The sequence below is a fragment of the Neodiprion fabricii genome, chromosome 1 (genome assembly GCF_021155785.1).
Source record: "Neodiprion fabricii isolate iyNeoFabr1 chromosome 1, iyNeoFabr1.1, whole genome shotgun sequence".
NCBI lineage: Eukaryota > Metazoa > Arthropoda > Insecta > Hymenoptera > Diprionidae > Neodiprion > Neodiprion fabricii.
The window spans coordinates 24069897-24095776 of NC_060239.1; the positions used below are offsets into that span (position 1 = coordinate 24069897).

General features: G+C 42.5%; 1 protein-coding gene across 6 annotated transcripts in view; it reads left to right on the forward strand.

The window, feature by feature from the left end:
• Positions 1-87: 87 nt before the first annotated feature.
• The window catches only part of LOC124177034 (carbohydrate-responsive element-binding protein), a 98700-nt gene continuing 72907 nt past the window's right edge, over positions 88-25880 (forward strand). The window contains exons 1-6 of one of the 6 annotated variants that reach the window (XR_006869520.1): positions 91-646; positions 821-944; positions 1057-1232; positions 1384-1547; positions 1626-1819; positions 6185-6689. The gene's annotated coding sequence lies outside the window, so the exon portion shown is untranslated. Of the gene's footprint in view, positions 647-820; positions 945-1056; positions 1233-1383; positions 1548-1625; positions 1820-5472; positions 6690-12171; positions 12907-25880 lie in introns of those variants that run through there. The other 5 variants (XR_006869510.1, XR_006869512.1, XR_006869516.1 and 2 more) reach the window with 5 other exon arrangements.

The window sequence follows — 25880 nt, forward strand, 5'->3', positions numbered from 1 at the left end:
CAGAACTTCTGTAAAACCCGAACACTTAAGCATGAGATACTTTTGATTTACCGACCAGAAAGTGACGCCCAACTGACCGACAGCTTCGGTGCCAAACGAAACGCGAATTGCGTTAACATTTGGAGAGTAACAATCTCAGTCGGTAAATGGTACTCCTAGTCTTACCAGATAATGCGAGTGCAACAGAAAAAGGCGTTGAACCTATCCCCCACGAGATGGCGCAGGCTTCCTGTTGGTAGAATTCCGGTGCTTTTCCCCCTCTTGCGACGGCGCAGCTGGACAGTCGACGTTGCGGCTCTGTGGCGGTGCTGAACAATAGTTGGACGAGCTTTTTTGAACGGATTTGCACAATCTGTTATTGCGAGTGGGGGAACGGCGCAGATGGTGGACGTCGGTCGTGAAACGGCGGAGTGCGTCGCGGTGGCCGGCGTACTGGCGCCCTGCGTTGCGATGCTGCTCGCCGTGACGCGTGGCGCTGCGGCGCTCTACGCTCTCATCAGGAGTCCAAACCACTCGAGGAGCTAAGAGCGCCGGGACGTCACCGCGACGAGAGGTCCCACTCCTTACACAAGTCGTAACGAGATATCGATTACACGCCGAGACCGACAGGGAAGATATCGCGATGCATCCACGGACGCGCGACGCGGTGTGTTTAGAAAAACTATTCGCATGAAATCTAGGAAGATAAAAAGAGTTGAAAATTTGACCGTACGCAGATCGTAGGCTATTTAACTGAAAAATGAGTACAAGGAAAAAAAAATTTTTTTTTTCGAAACAGGTGCGAAACTTGACAAATTGTAACGTTTTCTTTTTGTTACAGGTATCGCAAAATCTGATGACCTACGCTTAATTCTAATTGATCGCTAAGTGATGTGAAACTTGATAGTCCGATTGCTATAAATAACGTATGGTATGCTGAATTCAATTAGTCAGCTTGTTTGCGGGTAAGAAAAAAAAAAAAAAAAAACAGCACACTTATATACATACGAGTTACAGCGTTCGCGCGAGATCGTATATACCTATAGATATGTAATACCGTTTCGAAAACGTTCGTAGTCGCGATTGCCAGCGAGGTGGTGTGGATTGATTCAAAAGTTGGCAAGAGGAGGAGGAGGAGGCAAGATTATTTCTTGCGCCCCCGAAGGCCATCCCAGTGGCCTCGACGCCCCGCCGCCGGGTCCGTAGCCATTTTTCCCAGCGGAACGGCGCCGCCGTCGTTCTCATCGCGTGCTGTATGTACGAAAAAATTGAACGCCCGATAATAAAACTATATCTAGTCGCTAGGAACGTTAGGCAGAGATTTGTTCCGAGTGGTGTTAGGTATAACCGTAGAATCTTAGGAATCCATGGATTGCAGCATTGAATTCAGTTGCTATGTCGAAGGTAGCCGGCGACCATGAATCCCGAGGAGCCAGCTTGTTGTTATTTTGCCGCGCAGGACCGCCCGCTCAGCCGCCATACAACCAGGAGATCAGGAAGCCGAGGAGCTGCTGCGAGACGCCGGAGACCCCGACGAGGCTTATACCGTCCTGATCGGTTGTGATTAAGTAAGGTTTAATCAGCTTTACAAGCTAAACTTCTTTTGTCAACATGCACGTGCATGATAATCCCAGCTATCTTTCTAGGGTGCTCGTCCCGACGGCTGATTGGCCTCGCTAAGATGCGCGCCTTGCCTAAATTATCGCCCGCCAGCCGACCCGGAATTCCTGCCCTCCTGTCCTCCCGATCGGCACAGGACGCGGAGGCCACGAATCTAGGAGGTTATCGCATCCCGCCTCATGGAATCCTGATTGCGAGATTTACAACGTGTTAGACGCAGGTTAGTCTTCGCGGTAGGAAAAAACGACCCTTTGAGAACTCGGTTGACTCGCATCGACCCAATCTCTGTTTTTGGAACCACTGATATGACATGTTCGTTCGGCGTTGACAAATTCCCTTCTTATCAAACCGCCGAGCGAGAGAGGCGCGAAAGACTGTGTTTGATGAGACGGATTTTAGATAGTCGGCTTCGTGATGTAATAAGTCTTCGTTTATGGTCCGACTACAGCTACGTCGTCACGTATAAACGCGGAACTATTACGTGTTCTGCTCTTTGAGAATTCCAGTTTTTTCATCATCCCAGCAATGCAAGTGTCCTGCTCTAATATTCCAAACCGAGACACAGTGCGAGGAATTTTTCCTGCATTACTCGGATCGTTGTCTTATCAGTTAACGCTGTTGGTAATTAGTGCGATACTAAGACCGACGTATACAGTCTGCAGAGTCTCTTAATTGCCGAGAATGCGGCCGACAGAACGTGCTGAATTTTTCAGTGTTTACGAATGAAGGAAGAACTTCTAGGAAATATTTAATTTTGTTGTTTACGATTCGTGTTGTGGTTAGAACGATGCCCAATCACAGTTCGGTGGAATTATTTTCGAGAGATAAAGTCCCCGGATGTGTGTAACTGTACGCGTGACCGTTCCTGGTGCGGTTTAAAATTCAAGCGAACTGTTAGCCGGAAAATGGAGACAAACGAGAGGAAGAGATCATCACACTCGGAAGAAGTATGGCATGATTAACGCGGGTTATCCCAAACAGATTCGAAAAACGGAACCACAGTAAGCTAAGTAGCGTGTAAAAACGTTGACGTGATGATGAAATGCCTAGCAGGCGCGAAGTCATTGCTGTAGTCGGTATTGGGCGTTTCCTTTCTTTTTTATATTTCTTAAAACGCAGACTGAGCGATAATTATTCCACGTCCGTGGTTTAAAATTCGTTAGGCGTTACGAGAGAGGGTAATTTACGAAGATGACTAATTGATGAGAAACAAAGAAACGACACCTGTCACCGGAAAACAGTACCGGAACGTCCGGGACCGAATGGCGAACAAAGTGGGACGATTAATTGAAGGATCGTGCAGTTTGCCCGCAAGCTCAGAGAAGAGAAACTCGGATACATGCCTGAGTGCGATACACGCGAGATACAACATCACCGTTTTCATTACAAAATTATAAATCAGACATTCTCAAGAGATTTGCAATACAGTAGAGAAAAAATTCTTTGGTACGGCCTCCAGAGCAACAAAGATAGTCGGCTCGCCCATTAAGGGCCTTCGTAATAACGTAGAGTTGGAGTGCAGCGTAGCTGCACGCATGCCAGATTTTTAAGAGGCTAGGATGATGGCGAAGGCAGAGAGACGCGGAGGTGGTCAAGCCCGAGGGCTACGAAATACCTCGACCCCACCCCCGCGACTCATGGGAACCCCCTCGGGCCCACGAAGCGAACGGGCTGGTCTTCGTCCTCTTCGACGGTCCCGCAACCACGTGGTGCGGCAGGTGGCTGCGGCTGCGGTGAGGACGTCGGCGGGTAATTTGACAGGAATGTGGGAAGAAAAGGCTGCCGAGACCGCGTCGTGATTTTTCTGGTAGAAAATTGGGCGTAGATCGAAATTCTGAATTGTCAAAGTTCAGACTGACCGTTACATCGAATTTCGAAATTCCAAATGGTCAAAACCCTAATTGGTAAAAATTCTAACCGTGCCGACCTTCACATATGACGTGAAGCGCTTACCGCGTATACGTGTAAAAGGTTGCTGACGTCGGAGTTACATTCGGAACGTTGAGCTTTCAGGGTTTTGACCATTCGAGAATTTGACTTCGGAATTTAGATCACTCGGGGTTTTGATCATTTGAATTTTTGACCGTTCAGAGTTTTGACCGTTCGAATACTCATCGGTTTTATGACGTGTCTAATCGGATCTTCGAAACTTCTGAATCTAACATTTCGGAATTGATATTCACTATTGAACGGTTACATAACCAGTCTGAATTTTAATAAATTTGGAATTCTTACTCGGAAACGCGAGTTTCAGTTCGATTCATTTATGAGAGAATCGTGGACGTCGTTGACACGAAATTTGCGTTAGGCCATGGAACCTGCAGCTGCGAATTAGCATATGACAGAAGATATGCCTGAGCAGTCCGAAGTGCGCTTTCGCACGGTCTGTGGATCCCGACTCGATCTCAGAAAGTTAGTCGGGGTTCCATGAATCGTCTGTGAAGCCCAACTTCGTTCCTCATTCGCTGCTAATTGGAGAGAGGCTAACCGAATTGGGTACCTTATACCTCTTGAAGCATCCTGAGCTTATACCGACTGCCGCGCTAAGAGGTGCAAGAAGGTGGAATAAATCCTTCAAACGAATTTATGTGTCTGTAAATTATTCCTCGCCAAATTGAAGGGACGGGAAGTCAACATTGCAAGAATCGACAATCAATCGGCGGTGTATTCCAGGAAAGAGGCTTCGGGCGGGGTAATTCAACCTCAATTGTTAAAATTCATATGTATTACGCAGTACGTGGTCCGCATTCGGATTTTGATCGAGGATCACGTTGACGTACGTCATGATGTACGGGGTGCGTTGACCGGAACATTGGTGCGATTAAGAACGTGATCGATGGAGATCAGTCTGGCAATTAGTTCGAAATAGAAACGACGGAATGTCGTGCGATACATTCTGTTTTTGAATAGGGGATAGAGCACGATTGTTCATGCACTATTGATCACTCCCGATTTGGCTTGTCGCACCTACTCAAACAATGCTATGATTATATATCCACTAGTGTGTTAATTTATTTTCGGGTAGTGACTTGTTGTAAACGTTTCTTTAATCTACTCCTACGCGTAGCTACCGTCATATTGAAATATTGATTTGTCAGAATAGTCCAAAGTAGCACGTTTCGTGTAAATCCGTTGCTTTGTTATTCTCTATTAGAGAACTAGATCGTTAGGTTGTTAATTACTTATTTTGACAAGCCGAGTCATTGGGCGGAGACGATATTTTCTTCGGAAAAACGAACTCGAAAGGTTTAACATGTATCGAGTGTTGAGAGATCCTATTTTACTATAGCTTTAATCATTCCTTGTGGGATGATAATTACGAGACATAGCGGTATGACTTCACCTGACAATGAACTTCACAGCACTTCGTTACCCTGTCTTTCTATATACTTTAAATTACACGTAGGTAAAATAATTTCCCGTATGAATCTGCAAACTACTGGTCACGCACAGTTTCACTTCTAAGACAACTAATCAATTGCGCTCCTCCTACGATTAGTCTATTCCCGGCAACACAGCCGGTTCCCATCATCACAATTCCCACTGCAACAACGCTCGAGTATCCTCGAGAGATTCGAGCCGTACATGTTGATTAACAATAAAATAACATGACAGAAATCACCTCGCCTTACTTGCGGGTTGTTTCACGCGACCGTGTGCATGGGCGCAGTAGTAGATTGGAAACACTGCGCGTGTCTACGGTCATTATCGAGGTCATTATATCGAAGTAAAACCTCCGACAAGGCCTCTGCCGCGGTATAAAAAGCTTTGTTTTCCGCTAAAATCTTCCCTGCGTCCCGCATACAAGTTACCGCGTAAATTACAAATTGCATATTGCGTACGAGGTATAATTTTTCTTCAAATCTTGTGTAGTCTGGACTCCGAACACATACACGCGCAGTGTCCGAGTACCAGTCAGCCAGCCAGTCACGATGGCTGGTTCGAGGGCGACGCAGAGGCGGACCAAGTCGCCAGCACGTAGTGCAGGTATGCGGGTGAGAAACACCCGAGGCTACCCCGAGTCCGCCCACGTTTAAGCCGCGCTCCGTCGCAACCCGGCACTTCCAACCAGGTAACGTCCAGGTTGATCCTCGTCCGCATAGCTCCACCTGCCCCGCTGAACTTTCGACGCACGCGATCTTCTCCGCTCGAGTCGACGAAGCCGCCCCCGCGGGCACACGCCGGCGTCACGCAAGCCTCGCTCCTCGTCGTATTTCCCCCGGGCACGCAGTCACCGCACGAGAAGAGTCGAATAGCTACATTACGGACGGTCTGGCTCCTTTGAATTTTCAACCATTCTTGATAATTGACCCTTTATAGAACGAATTAGGAACAAGTTGTATGGTGATTTTCAATCTCCTTGCCCGTTTCTTATCCTTGTGGTAAGCAGTAGCAGCAGCAGCAGCAGCAGCAGCAGCAACTGGCAAAGACAGAATTATCATCGTAAAATCGCACAGCGGCTCACGCATGCCGTACGGGAGAGTGTAATGATTATTATTCATGCTACATTATAGAGAGACAGTGATTGAAGATATTTCGAAATTCGATTACCATAAAATATGCGGTTAAATTTGTTTGCCTACAGTGTTGGAGATGTAAACACGGCATCGCGGTTAACTGGCATTCCACCGCATGACTGAGAATAAAACTAGTGGTTCTGAAATAAAACCACCGAAAATGTGCACAAGAAAATATTTGCGTACCGAACGGGTAGTGTGGATACTAGAAATAGAAAAGTCCTAGTATCAACAGCTCTGGTAGTAGACGCTCAAGTCACAGATTTGAGTGTCACAATAAAACCATTGTTGTCAATCTCCATCTCGCCCAGTGTCATTCTAATACCCGCGACCATGGAATGCCAAAGAGTAACAAAAAGGCGTTGGGGAAGTTCCGGTTGAACGTAGTACAGGATGTCTTTTTTGAATCTCCAGACTTCGTCTTGACCCTCTGGTCTACACCTGGGTCATTAATGATCCGACGACACCTTAAAAGTTACGATCCTGCAAAGGAAATCTTTCGCGCCTTGCTGTCTTCTTTAAATAAATATTTGCTGAACGTAAATATAGCATTTGTGTTTCCATATTCTTACTCAGGACATTCTGGTTATTCCATTTCACTAATAATATTATAACACCAAATACTCGGAATCAGTTTTACAAGGAATAGAACTTTCGGGTCATAAATGACCGATGGTATACTTTAATAGTGAGGATGGAAATCGGCGACGACCAGAGGGTTAATATCCATTTCCTCATGGATTGGAAAAGAAATCTGTAACCATAACCGCCTATCAGGAGTATAAAATTATAAGGTCAGACTTTGGAAGTGAGGCTAACGAATTTACATTCCGGCCTCAAGGATACAGGTTATTCCTTGCATCGGATGTGTAGCAGCATGCAAGCGCTCGGTAGCAGGTAGCACCGGTAGCTGCGCCATAAGTATCGCTAGTCGGTAAGCGACTGCTCGGTTCACAAGCTCAAAGGCGGTAACCGGTAGTATAAATGCATAACAGAATGCAGCGGTACCGTCGCTCGCTGGTAAAATGAAAGGTGGTTCAGTATGCTCTGGAATACATATAAACCAGGAAGGGATTGAGGGGAACGATTGAACTCTGCGTCACATGAACCCAGCTGGTTATGGAACTCGAGCTGCATGCCGATCGGATCGGCGGTAGATCGCTGCAGAGGTGGCCCATTATCGAAGCGTGCGAGTCTGCAGGATCGAAGCGGCCGCATGCGGTTGGTTGGGCCTTATGCGGTCCCACGCTCTCGAGGCATTAGAGGATCATCTTTGATCTCCGCCCACCAGGGTCTTACTGCTCCTGGATAGAAATTTTACTTCAGTCACCGACTGACAGTGAGCCTGAGGCATTTGCCGATCTGCGATCGGAGGTCAGTACCACAAAAACTATTAGCCATATAATTTTTCGATTAAACATTATATGCTTAATGGTGAAATGGCGAATATTTCCATGGATTTTTATCGATCTTTTGATCGTTTGTCTGAATACAAATACGACGCTGAAAGTTGTCAGGGTGTAACAGGCATGCATATATGACTATCGTATGTAGCCGGTTCTTTTAGAATCAAATGAATTTTGATCATTTACTGAAAGATTTCTCTTCAAAGACGATATTTCACTGTGTTCAATTGCACAAAATCACACAGAAATCAGTGCCACACATCGCGAAGTGATTCGTAGAAATCGTTCTAATTTTTCCGCTTCGACATTTCATTCGGTATTGCAGACATCACGGAAATATTCTTACTTATTCCATTTAACCATACATATAAGCTTGCTCTCGGTCTAATGTCGGGATTCAAATTTTGCACGGCGGATGGCTGACTATATTGCATAATGAAGAAACAAACGACTAATAATTTTGCTTGCGTGTTGTTTTTGCAAAAGTACTGAAACATGTGGGTACAAAAAAAGAAAAAAAAAACTTGCATTTCAATCGACATGCAGAATCGATCAAACCGACGGCACAGACCATTTGTTCTATCCACATTTTATTCAGGCGTTCACGGTAGAAGATTTATAGCTGGAGGTGATAAAGGCGTATTGAGATGGCGAAAAAGGAGCCGATTAACAAAGGTGAAAATTATGCAAAAGGGAGTGGGGCAATTTGCCTCGACAACGACATTCGAGGACCTGTATTTCGGCCGGGATACCGGGTCTTCACGTGCCGTAATATCACAGATAGCAATCTAATCCAAGGCATCTGCAACGTTATTACGTATTAATGGTACACTTATATCGGTACCCGGACGTAAAATGCAAAGACGTACGCGGACCGTCGTCGGATGATACTTTCGAGTAAAAGTCACGTTCCGTTTCGCGTCTCGTGCTCTTCTCTTTCTCTCTGCGAAGTAAGAGAGTCCATCCTCGACGGTTATATTCACTGGGCTTGCGATATGATTGTTATTAATTAGACAGTTGGCGAAGCCGCGCGCCAGGTGGAGGTCCTCACCTGCGGCCCACACACCATTTCACCGAACCTGACTTCTTCGGTTCCAACCGGGTATAATAACGTGGCTACTTTGCACCGCACGTCCTCCCCCCCCTTCACTTGTGCTTGCGCGCGTACCGAATACGGGTCGCCCACATCATCGGTGGCATCTGACCCACATCCGGTACGCGTTTACTATGACCAATAATAGATTGGTAAAAAAGAAAATTCTTCAACCGTGCGCGTGACGTGTATGAATTTACGAGCGCAATCGCAAAGGGTGATAAGAGCAATTTATATTTATCTGGTACGTTCTGAAACACTTGTGCTCGTCATCAGCTTCGGGATTAGGGCAGCATAGATCAAGTTAACCCCTTCGAGGCTCGAGTGTCTTCACCTTGTTTTTATCGGCCTTGGAATCTGGCTACCGCCCTTCAAAACAAAACGATCAAGGCCCGTTAGTGGGTCTCAAGTGAGAAATCCTCGAGACGTAATAGATTGACGTACGAAGGGTTCTCCGTCCGCGTGTCTGTAATAAGCGGTGTTCAAACAAACTTGGTCATTTGTAACTCAATTAGTCATATTTACGTCAAATAGACACGGCGATTCAGTCTGTGTTAATAAGGCATACGCGCGGGCATATTTACGCGATAGGAAAATATCGTTAGAAGTTTCGATGGACAGATGTTTACGATATTCTTCATTTTCATTCGCCTTCGCCCTTTTTGCCTTTTTGTCTTACTAAAGTTTCCCGCGTCCTCCAACCGACTTCGGGTATCTTATATATTGCCGCACCACGCACCACGGTTACTAAAATTTATTAGTTTTAAACGGCGACGTAGCTTGTCTTCGTGCCCCACTAAAATTGCCTAATAAAGATTAACGATAAGTGATAACGAGGAGTCTGTTCCCCTTAGCATGCTGCACGCACCGAGGATTCCGTCAAACGTTACGCCTGCACAGGCGGAACGTTTTTTCACGTCGGAGGTGTTTATTTTCGGGAAGAACTGCAGCGGAGTTTCCCTCTCCTTTTTTTACCCCCTTTTTTCCAGGCTGTGCCTACATTACCTTGGATCCTCGAACTTCTGTAGCGATTTCCGGTCTCCTCGAATCAACCGAGTTTGTGCCGCTGGAACGCGCACTCGGTGCACCTTGAAAGCGGCTCGAGTCAGCCGAGTAAGCGATACCTGGGCATCGGAAATGAAAAGTAACACCTGTACCTGCCGACTCTGGAACCGTGTCGGTAACGCACAATGATATTCTTCACTGCCTGCGTTTTATATGCATATCGTAACACACGCGCCTGTTCATGCATCGGAGATATACTATACACCTGCTGGAAATAATCTTTGAGCAGCATGTAAATTATTGGTTTGAAATTGACATGTTGTTCAAGTTGATTTTCACGCTGATCATCGAAAACGTACAATTTTTTAAACGAGTTCAATTGTGAATTGATAACAGGTCATTTTCAAGGAGGGTGGTTATCATATCACGTTCGATTTTTAAGTCAACTTTGAATCTGGCTGCTATTTATACGGAAAGATTCGCAAATTATCACAAATGATGTACTGCTGAAAGACGCAATTTTATCTTTATTTTTAAGCTTTGAAATCTGAGAAACGGTTCATAATCGTTCAAGGTATTACATCTTTAGCAGGTAATAGAGTTCTCGATAAGTCTGCACTTTTCACGTCATAAAGTTTTTGTCCGTAAACTGTGATAAAAAATTTTTAAAATGGAAAATAAATAATCCGGTAAACCAAGGTTTGACGTACTCGTAGTTGTTATTTAAACCAAAGATTCCAATATTCTCGCGGTGCTTTTTCTTTTCAAAACGTTTTTCGTGATTTTATCGAATTTCAATACGTCTTTAATTTGTAAATCAGCAAAATGGTTTTGAAGTTATCGTATGAAATGTTCTGACAATCGTCGTTTCGAATAAAACTGATTCAAAGAATAATAGCATATACCGTTTGTCGAATGTCAAAGCTTGTAATAAACTTAAAACTGGTATCTTTCATCCATATAATCGTTGATTCTTTGCGAATCTTCTCATGTCAATCGCATTCAAAAATTAAGTGAGAAATGTGTAATTTTTAAACCCGAGTTACATAGTTAAAAATCACCAGATGAAGTTGCCGAGCGTTTGACGCTCTAGTGATGCGAGAAGTCGGGAACAAAGAACCTCATCTCGAGAATCATCTGCTCAGTTTTACTCCAGTTTTCATCTACACCGTCTGCGTTTATCCGAGATGAGTTGTAACGTTGCATCAGAAATATTTATGTAAGTTTGTCAGCCAATTTTCAAGTCATCAAGTATGGCTATGACAACAATGAAGAATGAAAATAATTAACGACTGTACAGTAACGACAACTGTAATAAATTTCTTTCGGTGTGTGTGATAGGAACATTGTAATATACAATACGAGGTGTTGGCGATGCATCATAGAATGAGGCAGGTACATCTGTACATGCATGATCAATCGATCTAGACATGCGCCTACACACCTAGGCATAAGAATATGAGGTACCCTGCACGTTGAAACGTAATGAGGTAGACGGGCGATATGGCGTCGCTAACACCTAATAATAGCTACAAATAACCGATGATTAAACGTACAGGTGTTTATTTCGGAAGGCCATTGATCAAGTCAGACTGCATCAGCCCCGGAACGGCCTAATTTTCCTGCCTTTTTACTCGTGCTTATCGTTACCGAGTAAGTATAGGTACGTAGTAAGTACCCGTCGCCATGGTGTTACCGGAGAAAGTACCGTTGAAGTGTCTCGTTAAGTACCCACTTCGATTTGTTCGATTTCAGATCGAAGTTTGCAGTGGTGCAAATATCAGATCCACGCGATGCGCGTCGTTCGCATGCATTAACGTTAACTTGTCGCTAATTTTCTGGTTCTAGAGATCGGTATCAATTTTTTTATGGCGTTCCGTGTTCTGACAATTAGCTGCTCTCGTTTCGAGCCAGTTCATGAACCGGCTGCAGATGAGTATTTGTACCAGGTTGCGAGCAATTGCATTATTCTACTCACGTCGAGATATCGCGTCCGCAGTTTCACTCGTTGGCTTATATCCGTGTGTACGAAGGTCGGTACACCGACACCCAAATATGTAAATACAACGGAACGGCAAGACGTTAAGCTGCCAAGTTCAAAGTCCAGCTCGCTAAATCCAGAATCAAAATATCTACGACGCGTCAGTCTTAACGAGACCATTGTGAATAACACATCGTGTAATTTTCGCGAGTGTATAGAATTAGTCGTCAAGTATGATTTATAAATTTTTAGTGAGTTAAGTGGTAACCAGATATTGTGAAGTGCCTGCGATATGCGACAAATCATTACAATCATCGGAATAATTTTATCCGAAAACGTAATGAATCCGAGACTAACGCTGCGGAGTGAGAATGAAAAACAGAAATCGACAAAAGTTTGTAACAAATTTAACTATAAAATGCTACCAAAATTAAGTTGACAAAGCCTTTAGTGCACGAATTTCAATACTCGTGGAATTGATTTGACGCCTGTGACGTCTGATGTCTTCCATTTTCCGTGCATGTAATTAGAGTTATACAGTTAGGTAGACGCATACGCGCATTGTATACCGTCGTGCGAGGGGAGCGGGTCACCCTTCGAGTAAAATATAATACTTGTACCCTAATTTCCTGCACGCTGTTAGGTATATCAGATATAGTTTTAACGCGAGACACGCGGTGCGCACGCTGCTCGCGTGCTTACCCAGCTTCCGGTTCCGGCGCGTGCTGCGACCGGGACTTTCCGTCGCTCCAATTCCCTCGGCCGACTCCTTCGAGTTCATTCAGGCCTCTTCCGAGTCGCACCTGACGCGTTTCTCGCCCGCCCCTTCGACGTAGATCCCGAGATAGAGATGTTAATTATTGCGAATTGAGACGGCGCCCCTAGGCTAAGCTTATTGACGAATTAATGAGCTGTACTTCACGGCTGCAGTCGAGTAATAATTATTCACCACACTCAAACGTGCGATTTCACCTTGCAAGCCTGCGTGTCCTGCGGCACCGTCGTATATGCATATGCGTTTCTTCTTTTTATTTTCCTTCGTTTTCAGCGTACGTATATTACGGATCCCGATGCTTTCCATAAATTAAAATTAAACGAGCCCCGTTACATCGTCGCGTATTTTTCGTATAATCGTACATCTATGTACGTAAAAATTAAAATAGTTTTTTACATTTTTTTCTCAACTTAACACCGTGAAAGTTTTGTAACGCATTCGTGTTGTTACCGATGGTTTTGTGATCTGTACCCGAAGGCGTGAACGATTCAGCTGCCTGCAGTCGCAACGATGTCTTTCGTCCGATGATGGTGAGTGCAATTATTACGCCATGTATCATGTACTTATAGCAACTTCTCAGAGTATCGCTGAGAGCAATATATCATTTTCGCTATTACGGGCTCCAATTATTCTTATATTGTTGCCTGTATGATAAAAAACATGTTTCCAAAACGCGATATAAGTTACAAACCACTGAACCGATTTATCCAACGTTAAAAACAAGGTTTATTCCATTTATAACCTTTTAGTGAAACTGCATGTATCGAGTAAACGGGTAAACTTTTGTCTCGTTGTAGTTACCGACTACTATATGCATTATTTACGAGGTTGGAAAATTCGGACGTACCTACGTAATTGCATCACCGACGAACTAAGGGTAGAATATAATTTGAACAAAAAGCAACATTGAGCTTATTTTATGCTGTGTTAGATGAGCGATCGGCCGTTTCCTATAAATCCTGTGCATTTTGAGTCCGTTTTCATAATTTGACCGTTATAGAAGGGAAGTCGTCTAATCTTCTAATCGTCGAGATAATTGCGGAATATCGTTCGTTAATTGCATCAAGCATCGTGAACATTCTTGAAGGATATTCCACATGGTCGAAATTCACTCGTCGAGTTAGTTAGCCGAGACATATTGGAGGCATGTTTGTAAAACGTGACAGATGTTACGGATGGACTCCTTGGCGTCTCGGGAAAAGAGAAGAATATAATATAGAGAAAAAAACGTAGCGTCCGACGTGACGGACAACACGTGTTACTTGAGGAAACGAAATTTCGGAAAAACGTAATGCCCGAAAGTTTTGAGTGCGCAACATGCAGGCCATACAAGAACGCTTTGCCCGGTGAAAACCCAAAGGCTGCTGCATATTGCTATAGCTTCAGGAACAGCCAAGTGACAATACAAAGCCCAATAAACGAACCACATGGCCACCGTATGGAGTTTACCACTGGTGTGTATAAACATCTAGACCAAGAAACGCAGGCACACATACATATTTAATAACCTTTGGTGCATCACTCTGCTGACATCTGGTACCCTACGAACCGAATTTAGACGTCGAGGCTTCTCGGCCGAGTGAACGAATGCGCACTTTTCTACTCTTTCTTCCGCTTCTCGTGTTTAGCATCTGAATACCCACGGACAGAAAGAAAGAGAGAAGTAGAGAGACACTTGTTCAATGTGGATGAAGTTTAAGCGGTTCGTGGAACGAATTTTTCTATTTATTTGAAATTTTTTTTTTGTATCTTGATGGATGTTGACGGAATATTGATTCGTCAGAAATTGGAAGTATAATTTTTCACCGTGAAAAATCGTCGAACAATTGTGAAGAGTACTAATAACGCACAAGCGATTCGACTGTTCGGAATTGGATGATCAGTTTTGGATTCTTGTTCGTAATACGCGATGTGGGAATTAAAATCGGATGTTTAAAACAATGGAAAGTGACAAAACCAAGTCAAGGCATAAGGTGTCCTAAATTTAATCATCAGTTTTGGGTTTTCTTATAATTCTTAATAGTGTGAATTGGCATGCGTGTTGGACGAACTTTTCGGCCGGTTGGCTTGAACATCGGAAACAAATAATTCAGGTGTAAAATCGTTAATTTTTACATCTCGCTAAGGACAGTTGGCGTTAATCACAATCATAAATTTTGTCGCGATCAGTAATTTTGTAGTTATTATACCAACGGTTGAAATCAATTTCATCATTTCTTCCACTAGTCAGTTTTTTGTTGGTGAAAAAGAACATTCAATTGGGCTGATCATCGGAGATCTGATGGCCCAAAGGCAGCTAGTTTTATTCCTAAATATTATAGCGATTAAATTATAATAGAAGGAATTTATTTTTTTGATCAATGATAATACACCAATTTCCGTTCCATGTAATTTGAATTTGGCCGCAAAATTCTGGCGATACATGAACGAAAAATGCAGCTACTGATAATGAAATAGTAAATGCATGTTGTACGGAAATTAACTAGCATTCACAAAAAGCGAGAATTTTGCAGTGGAATACTTGTAAAATAAAAGTGTTAAAGAAATGCAGATATTCTCGATAGAACGAATATATAAATATTTTGATAGAGAATTGCTGAGAATGTTGGAACAATACTACGAAAAATTATGCCATATTACGAGAGTGTTACAGAATCAAAAATTTCGGAGAAACGACTTAAGTCAGAAAAAAATGTGTCGAATTTATGACAGCTATTCAAAGAAAAATTGACTGATTATGAGCGGAAAAAGGGATAGTCACATTTTATGATTAGTGTAGCTATTTATACGGTAGACTGCACTAAAAGTATGGTACCTCAGGCAACGTCGGAGTTTCACCCTTTAATTCACGCTAGGACACGCTCAGCGTCCCACCTTTTTTTATTTAAGGCTTTTTATTTATCCAACTAATTTTTTTGTAACAATTGCCGAGTTTTTGAGTTCCACACGGTCTTTGAAATATTTTTAAGTGTAAAGATGAAAAAAAGATTATTTATTTATTTATTGCAAAAATAGGATGTGCAAACAAATGGTCAAAATTCGTACGTTTCCATGAAAAAAAGCATTTTCTACTAATCTAACATTATAATCCGATTGCCAATTTTTACACAAACATGATATACACGAAAAATTTTCATACTGTTTTTGTTTTTTTGCCATATTGGATCCACCATTATGAATTTTCGGATTTCGAGTTCGGATTCGTAATCGGCGACCTCAAGAGCCCATGGATTAAAAATTTCAAGTGAATCGTATTTGAGGAAAAATGTACGCATGTACATGCAGCGATTCAGACGAAAACTGAGGCAAAAATCTAAGTTGCAAACTTGAATTTTTCTAGCATCTAAGAAAAGGAAAGAACTGCAGCGGAACAGTCGCTCAGGATGCACCGCAACCCCAGCTGGTCTTAGACCACGCAACCGTCTGCACCGTTATATGTATATACATCTCATATGTATATTCCGGGTGTAAATGTTTGTATATACATGAATTCATGGGATGGGATGGCGCGCATTAGTTATACGCACCTGACCCCGTTAACTCGTGTTGCCGGTTTGTGAGCGGAATATTCCCGATAGGAGCCTAAACTAAATAGCTCGCGGATATCACCTGCGCCGGACGCAGCGCCGCGGGAACGTAATTGTTTCTCGAAGGAAATCTTTGATTTATTCCTTTCTCGAATAACCAAGACTGCATGCATGCAGCCGGTGGCGGGAACTGCGCTTGTTAGAACGGGACAGGCCGGCGCGATTAAGTCGCCTTTATCGTCGACATCAAGGTGTGTGCACGCTGCGTGGTTACAAGATCACCTAATGAGCCCCCACTAAACTATAGAAAGTTATCTCTCTGGTGCAATTTGGCTTCATTGTAGAGCACTGTCGCCGATCACGGACAGATGTTCCGTCACTCCTCGTTCGTAGATACGCTTGGGTACAATTAATCTGAGACGGTTAGTTTTTTTCTCTTGACAGTTATGTTGGCAACACTGAGAGACCTACAGCGCCATTGTCGGCCGAGCGCGAAACAAACTCAATCTCAATAAACATAACATAACCCACGAGCGTCGAATCTAACCTTAGAATAAGTGTCGATCTAACAAGTCATTATCCCCGCGGCATTTTAAGGTTAGATTCGACGGTCACGGGTTATGTTATGTTTATTGAGATTGAGTTTGTTTCGCATTCAGCCGACTATGGCGCTGTAGGTCTCTCAGTGTTGCCAACAGAACTGTCTAGTGTAAAAAATTAGCCGTCTCAGATTCATTGTACCCAAGTGTACCTGCCGTATACGTGCCCACCTGATACGTGCAGATGCAACGGACGATCATTTTTCAAAAGTGAAGCTGGAACTGGCAGCCACGGTTAGCAGCCCGACCTGTTCGGCTTTTTGAAAATAGAAGAATGCATTTCAGTTTTATCCTCGTAATTCTATAAAAGTAGGTATTGAGTGCTCAAGGTATATCGAAAAATGTGGATTTTTCGACCTCACTACCTTATTCGAATGAACGTTAGAATGTTTACCTGCTAATTCTGGCTGACAGCTTTAGCCTCGTTTTTCAAAAACATTCAAGTCTCGATATTTTGTATGGACAAAAAGTCTACTTAAATGTAAACTGCTGAAAAATTGCTAGTCATTCTCGTTCGAGGAGAATGGCAAATTGAAGGATCGTAACTTTTTTTGTAGATGTATTTATTTCGACAGTTTTAATGGTTATACCAATTTGTATAATATTGCGTGTCTAAGGGATTAAGGTCGTCAGCGCCATCTTACGACCATTTGCTGTTGAAAAAGGCAAAAGGGCGTACATTTTTTTTTATCGTATCTAGGCTTAAAACATCAAATACGGTCAGAAACGTTGAAATTGAGTAACAGTTTAATTAAGGAGCCGCGGACCTGGCTTGTAAATATCCATTTTATGACGTCATAAGCACTTACAGCGCTTCTGGACATTCAACGTTCAACAGAGGCCGCTGATTTCATTGGCCAGTTACGTCAGATCCGACCGATAAAATCACTTACAAATCGAGACAGACTTTTTGTGGATCGTGAGAACGGGCTTTTGTCATCTGAAAATTTCGTTGTCGAATCGTGCCATATTTACGGAAAGATAATCGATGGAATAGGTCACCTCGGATCACGCGTGTGCTTTTATACGTCTGTATCTTCCTATTGAAAGTGAAAAAAGTTCCGAATTCGTAGAAGCGAATATTCAACAAGTCGGTAGTTTCGGTCGGCCGTGCTTGATGTGACGTGATTTTGTTTATTTCATCATTATTCATAATAAATATTATCAGCGATCCACGTTAGCAATGACTGAGATACAGACGTAAACTTTTATTCAACCTACGATTCAATAATTTATCTAGTCAGATTCGTACCCCCGTTCAATCACGATTCGACAAGGAAATTTCCTCGCTTCTGAAGTCACCAAATGTATATATGACACGCTGGGTCAGCGAATTACGACCTTCTGCTACTGATTCAACTATATAAACCTACATCGATTAATTCCTTAAGGTCGTATATGCCAAAATAATTGTTTTCACTTTTCTCGGCCATACGTATAAATTCATTAATTAAAAGCAAATTGTCGTATGTGCTGATAAATATGACTTTTTGGCCCTGATAAAAGTTGTAAAAATGATTTGGTACGGTAATTGCATTTTGGCGTAACCGCCAAAAGTTATTATTGTTATTCTTGTCATTCCGATAATTGACGATTTGGATAATTATTTTAGTAATCCTTAGCGCTTGAAAAAAAAAAAATTGGCAGTTACGACCCTTGTCGTTTTAATTACGAGAATTTTCTTTTTTAAGATTTATGAATTTTCGCAGATTTCAATTCATCTCTCGGTTTCAATGGTTTTTAAAGCGTTTGGAAAAAAACAACGGTGGTTACGACCCTCTGTTTTGATATGTTTTTTTTCACGTGTACTCGATAATGGAAAAAGGTTGTATTTGCCTAATATACGACCGTTTGCTTTTATATTTTGAAATGCTTCATTCGAATTGAATTATATGTTCGGATCATTTTCAAAGCGAATAGTGAAAAAAAAAAACAAAAAAATTATACACCCTTTCGTCACTAAAATCGCATTTTTGGTGGTTACGACCTTATGTCGCGATATATAAAGAAAACTATCGAATCCTTTCGAAAACTTTTAGTATTCATTACTATCGGTATTAGAAACTGCGGCTGTAACTCCCAGACCATGTATACCCTAAAGATTCAAACACGAGGTTTTTCTGGAAATAATAACTGCATAGAACATAACTCTTTAATAATTATATTAGAAACGAAACTTAACGTACGAGACACATGCCACTTTACGCTTTCACAAATGTAATACTTTGTACTTCACAAATCGTATATAGGACTAATTACTGCGCCGTTGATAATGATCGTTGTATCGGCGCGAGACTAATCATAGGTAACATTTCAAAGAACTGTTACACGCTAGCCAGGGAAATGAATTTTATACTATTACCGTGGCACAATATCTGAAATTATGAAATTATCAATCAATTGGTAGTAATTTACAAGATGCATTGTTTAGCATGTTGAGGAAAAGTTCAGCGCTTAGCATCTAGGTTTTGGGATTCAGAGATATCGAATCACGACTCATGGAGTTCGGGTCTTTTCTCGAACTGAATGATCCGATTGAATTTCTCGTAGAGTTCTAAGAAATTTATCGAACGATGTCAATCGTTACCTCATATCGCAATACCGTCAACTTGCTCGACGATAATTCTTCTCAAACAAACGAAACTTTTTGTTCAACAATAAGATGCCACAAGACTAGAGAGAGGAGTGTGAATTCGAGGCTTTGACATCAAAGACGCTACTTCAAGGCGTCGGTAACATCAGTTGACAAAGCTTCAAAATTTCACTTCACATTTACTCACGACACATCGCGTGCTTAGGTACCGTATGTAATACAATATCATAGATCCGTCATGTAGAGTTGGCCATTATTGGCAGGTTCGAGGGACTCGACAAACCACACGTCGTAACTTTCTTGAGAACGTGACTGAATTTAATTAAGTCTCTCGCCTGGCAGCGGCGCTGCTTCTAGCCATTGAGCATTGCGTTAAAGTATAATATAATGACGTTACGTTTCTGCCGCGGTGGGTAGCGCATATGAATCACGACATAGTTCTTTACTGGCGCCAGAGTCCCGACCTGACGGTGACCAGCCGACCGCCCCGAAGAGATCGCTGAGAGCCATATCGAGTCATACGTAGGTACTGTAAGGTTTTCCACTTGCTGTGGGCTCGTCGCATTATGGAAGGAGCTTCGACGTTGTTCCTCGAGCCATGTGCGAGCAGATGATCAGGCGGACCGTTTACCGGTAATCGTTGAACGCGAGTGGGCGCCGCACATAAAAGAAAGACTAACGAGATAAGTAAGTAGGTGTGTACCTTGCCTGGACTCACCTTCGCCAACGGATAGTATCGATAATTAAAGCCCCCAATTTGATAGTCGCCATTACGCAATGGAAATTAGGTATTGTGTACAACGTGTTTAATTTATCGTCTTGACTTCCATCGCCTCTGTAAGTGTAACCCTGGGTTCACTTGATTCGTGGTTCGTTAACCCAGACAGAGGCAACCCAACGACGTAACTTGTATGCCCGCTTTGACTCGACTTCACGAGTCTGGTCAAGCATGGATCTCAGGCCCACCGGTTCGACCGGCTCGACTTATCGAATAGATCTATATCCCATAACGTTCTAAATTGTTCAATTAATCCCATATAGCGGGAATTAAGAGCCGTCTGTATAAGTTAAAGTAGGTACTGATTAAAACGCCACTTTTCGGATCGTGCAACTGTTTCTCAAAATGTGATCAGCTCACTCGAAGTAAACCCTAGTCGGCTCGACGAACATTTCGTTAGACATGTTCACGTAGTCAACGAAACTTTTTACTAATTCGAACAAATTGCCCGATCGTCTGGACATGTTTCGAGCACTTTCTACGTTTAAAGCATCCAAGCTTTCACCGCCAGCACACTTGATTCGATTTACACTTGCTGCTCACAATCAGTGCTAAAAATTCACTAGGTACCTTACCGTACTTAAATACATCGTATGATATATTCGGTAACCTTTTCACTGTTTGGTACGTACTTGAGTCATTTATACCTACTGACCAGTTTATTTCAACGACTATTGATCGATTCATATTTCAAAAGAATTGATACTGTACCGAATGACTGAAGCTTTTTTTCTATTATTGTCAATTTTCCGCTAAAGACACAAGCAGTTTTGCACTCACGATAAATGTTGCAGATTTGTGAGTCGGTTTATTCGGACTGACGAGCGGTGCTCAGCATCGCCAACTGCAAGAAATTACTCTTTGATTCAAAGAGTCAGGTTTCTCGCAGCCGCGAGTTCAAAAGATCACAGAGCTTTAAGATCAGCGATCGCTGGCGTATAACAAAGGCACCTATTCGTCGGACCGAGCCGCGGAGTTTGAGATCGTACGATAAGACAGAATATGCGAGTTCCACTTCGATGACGAGAGTTCTATAAAATCTAGACTATACGACGCGACGTTACGTTACCATCGTATGGAATTTCTTGCACAAATCATAGACTGTACTTATACGGGTCGGCATATATTGAAACGGAGAAACTGCAGTATAGGAGGAATGCGGAATAATTGCGTTAATTCTACGAGCATACGTGGCCGGATAGCATACCATCTATCTGCCTACCGCGGGTATTAAAATAAGAAATCGTTTCTCGACTCGGATGACCGTTCAAGTTCTCGTGAAGAGTAAAGAATAATTCAGCGACTCCCACGTTTACCGAATCGCGTATTTCTCTTCTTAGAATTTTATTTTTCTCGAAATTTTTCGCGGTTTAGTGTTTATTAAAACAAAAAAAAAAAAAAAAAAAAAACACTCCAACGTTCTCTTGAACCAGGGACCCGAAGAAGATACACAAGGGGGTTTAAAATATTCATGAATTTCTCACGATGACAGCTGGCAGGTTTGGCTTGGGTGAAATACACAGGTGTTTCACGATCTTTATGTTCTTTTAGAAAATTTAACCCAGCTTGAGTTTTGGAAATATTCACACGTCTATGGATGTCTTGTATTCATACTTGCGTCAAATTTTTCCTGTATATTTACTCTCGGACTATAATTATACATATATTTTATTTTTCACGGTTCGGCCTTGTGCCACTGCCGCGTAACGAACGACGTCAGCTACAACTCGCGAACAACGCGACTCTGTACTTAAACCAAAGTATATCCTGCTAATGAGTAAGGACGCACCTCACACAAGTCATTCTGTATACACGTGCGCATTCTCTACCTCTATAATGATATGAGTACGCGAATAACCCGACCGGTCGAGGCTAGAGATGCAGAATCTTGTAGAATTCATCGCCCTCGCAATTCTGTACTGAGCAGATGATTCACAGGAAACTTTGATCTTTCTTGACGTATCGCGAACTTAGCCCGAAACGTATAATTGTCATTAACGAGATTCTCGGACGCAAGAATTCGATTTGCAGGTTTCTTCCTATCGCGTTTGTAGTCAATAGTTTAACAGCGATTATAGTAGAGAGACAGACGCCTGTGAATTAATTCTTAGATTTTTATTTGAGAAGTTTTATTTTTATTTCTTTTATTCTTGATGTAACTAATGGTTTTTGTATCGTGTGCAAAAATTAGAGAATGTTAATGTGAAATATTGCGATTAGCTGTTGGTTTTTTTATAAGCAATTATCGTTCCTCAGGCACGAATGTTTCGAAGAATTCCTAAATTGATCTCGGAGTCCTGACATACATTATTAACAGGAAGTGAAGATAAATGTTGCGGCAATTCAAAAACGTGTCATCGCCAAAGCATGCGAATGTGCTCAACGGCGTTTCACGCACTGAAATCAAGTTTATATTGCCATCTAAAACCAATCGAGCCATGGTGTGCGAGTTGGATATTCGTACAAATCACACGTGCAGAAGTGTCTGAATTTATTACACTTCACGGTATCGATGTAACGGATAATTTGTCAGTCGGTTGCATCCGTCTCTTTTGCACACTGCGAAAAATTTCATTTTTTACAGAAACTAGAAATATTCAGTAAAACAGGTATCGTTGAAAAAACTGTTTGAATATTGTTGGAATTACGAAAAACGAGGTACGCGTAACCATTTTGCGATATTGTCGATCCTTTTTTTGGTAATTGCAACGCTAAATCAATTTGTTCGGCTTACTCTACTTTTTTAGTCAAATAAGGCTTTAGCATCAATTTATCGTTGCACAAGCATTAATTTCTTGCAACAGTTACAAGAAAATATAGTAACGGTGATCGTAATGAGAAAGAATAGTGAGAGATACTAGACTTTCTGGTAACAGCTAGAAAACTAATTTTCATTTTCTGCCTAGAACTATATTTTTCTATTGTGGTAAAAAATGAAAATAGTTACAGACTGAGCGGTAACCGAAACTAAAAATTTCTCTCAGTGTAGACTTCGATTACTTGTTCTTTCAACTTATCGTTTCTCCAATAAAACAGTTTTCCTATCGATCGATTAATCGGATTTTTAAAATAAATGGTTTTTTCTACCAACCGATCGATCATCCATATCAACGAATCGTTTTTATCATCGATCAATTAATCCACTGCCATTCCAATTCTTTTTTTCTTGTTTTTTTTTTTTTTGCTGTACAAATCGGTCCTTCCAATTAATCGATCCTTTTAACAAACCGTGCTTCCGACTTATCGACAAATCGGGCAGCCCCAGGAAATAAACCCAACCTTTGTTCACACGGAGACTGCGACGTTAATTGCGCGTCGAATGAAAAGGCGGGAACGGTTGGCGGCCCTGCATTGCAGGCGTTCGGCAAACCGTGCCTTTAGGAACGCAAAGGTGTTCTACGTCGCACGGTAGCACCGGCGACCGGGTTTGGCGCGAACCTCCGGACTGGCTGCATTCCGGAGGACGGCTTGGCCGACTGCGCTGGCGCCATGATACACGAGAGTCCGGAGTCGGACAGCTCGACACACCGAGGCGGTCGCATGCGGCTGCACAATGCGGATCCACTCCGCAAATAGTCGATCTTGCAGAAACGAGGGGCCGCGATTTGCGTCGATCTCTCCCCTTCCCTGCACATCGCGTCTCGACTATTTGACCGGTTTACCGTGTCGCCCCGATGATGTCACTCGGTTACTCGCACTCACCTACCTTGGAATCACCTGGGCTCGATGGGCGAGATGTAATATCGTCCAAGAGTCGTCGACCCACCAACGCGTCGTAAACAACGGTTAAGATTGCAGAATTTTTAACAGAAGGAACTCCGGCTCCGATCTATAGACCCGGTTGTCCCGGTTCACGGAGATTTACTCACTTTTTATCTACGACCTGCAACGCTCCTCGAGATAACTGGAACAGTCGTAGTGCGAATGGATATCCTTCCCGGATGAGATACGACGGGCGATGATTGCGAGCTGTCGGATTGATCACTTGATATGAAAAACGGAACTTGTTTGCAGATACAATTTATTCGGTCTAGAGCAATTTTTACGAGTATGGAATGTTTCGCCAGATGTTTTTTACCGATTGACAAATCTGAGATGATCGGCAATGGCTCGAGAAAAAGAATTGGGCGTCACGTAAGTTTACTTGAAAAACTCCAGTCTGAAGAGGAGTGTTTCCATCGTTCATTGAACGGCGACTAATCGAAATGAAAATATTGGTCGAAGCCATTCGAACCTTGTGAAGATCCACTTAATAGTGTAATCATAAAAAATTAATTCCATCGGCACCGACAATCCAGAAACTTAACCCAACGATGCATCTTAATTTTATCCTTCCGCGTTCTCTTCGCCTCTTGGCATGACAGTAGTTTTTGATTTCAAACTTTGAAATGCATTTCCAATGTCTCTTTGTTTCCCGGTGACTCAGGTTATAACAGTGAATAACGAATTCTCGATGATCATGCATTCACTTCCGCATATAAAATGTCACGACGACGCCCGGAACAACCGGACGGCGCCAGAGTTTCGAAGGTGCAGGTATACCATAACAGTATAACGTACGTACGATGCGATTCCCTTCAAGATGGTTTCGTTGTTGCCGGAGATGTAGTTCCTTCCTTGGCGCCCGGCCCATGGGACGCATAATAATGATCCTTCTCCAGAACCCGAAGGGCTCGAGTCATCCTCGTGAATACAGTCGAGGATGTAACGTAATTCGAAGAATTTTGATTCGTTGAGGTTCCGAAGAAAGAATCTCACAGTAAGTCAATACACGATTTGAAGTTCGTGGCCCAGGATGATAGCCATGTAGGCATTCGCCGGTTGGGGTCAGTAAATGACATAATGTCCGTTTGGCAAATATGCCCATAATGTCCAACACCGACGAATCCCTGCACGGTAAGTCGATACACGGTGTTAGATCAGATTTGGACACCGCGATGTCTGAACCTTGAGTTTGGAGGCCAAGACTGCCGCCCTTACGTTTCCAACGACTCGGTTACAAGCGTGTCGCTTATACGGGCATGCCCTGTTGGTAGGTACACGCGTAAAGTCAAGCCAGCGATGACTTTTATGCTAATGTGGTAGGCACGACAGGAAGTAACTACGAGCCTAGGCGTAATGAATTACTAATCAGTGGAGTTTAGCTTTCAATGAACAGTTATCGCGCCCCCCTCTCCGATGTTTTACCTACCGCTCGACACGCCGCTTCAAGGTGTACGAGGTCTCCTTAACCCGAGGGTTTCGTTCTGTTCACTGTGTTTCTCCATCCGATTCCCGCGATCATTAAATCTTCGTCAATAAAACGAGAATTTTTCGGTTTTCGGTGCGTATAATCTCGGGCGGATTCAGCTGCTGCAGGAGATTGAATATTTATTTATACCGATGTGTATAGGAAATATGCCCTGGCTATGCATCTGTACCAAGCCACGTGTCTCTAAATATACATTCTTTCACAAAAATAAAACTCGCTTGATACAGAAATATGTGCTTAACAGACACTGGTATTTAGATATATAAATATATATATATATATATACATATTGTACCGAAAGATCACGTTAAATATAACGTCCTAGATTATCGTACGTGCTACCATTTATGTTATTCCAGTTGCAGTTGCGCGTTAACTGCACTTACATTTCTCAAATTCGACGGAACGCTCGTTCGTCTACAACTGGTTTTTAACGGTGTATTTATGACTCTCAGCAGATTTACTGCCAATTCTTATCTGTTTTCGCCAGTTGTAAATTGAAATATCCAAAACTCATTTATTGCTATTTTCATCACCAGAATATTTATTGGCCGTTTTTTTTTCATCTGTTTTGACTGTTTTTAGAACGAAAATATTCGGGTTGATTAATTTGCCTTATTAAATGTATAGATTTTTGCGTCGAATATTTAGAAAATTGGAGTAGGAATTCCGGTTGAGTGAGTATGAAAATGTATCTTCAAAGAAGCTTTGCCATCTCGTAAATCTATAAAATACTTCAGCGAAGTTTTGCATGGA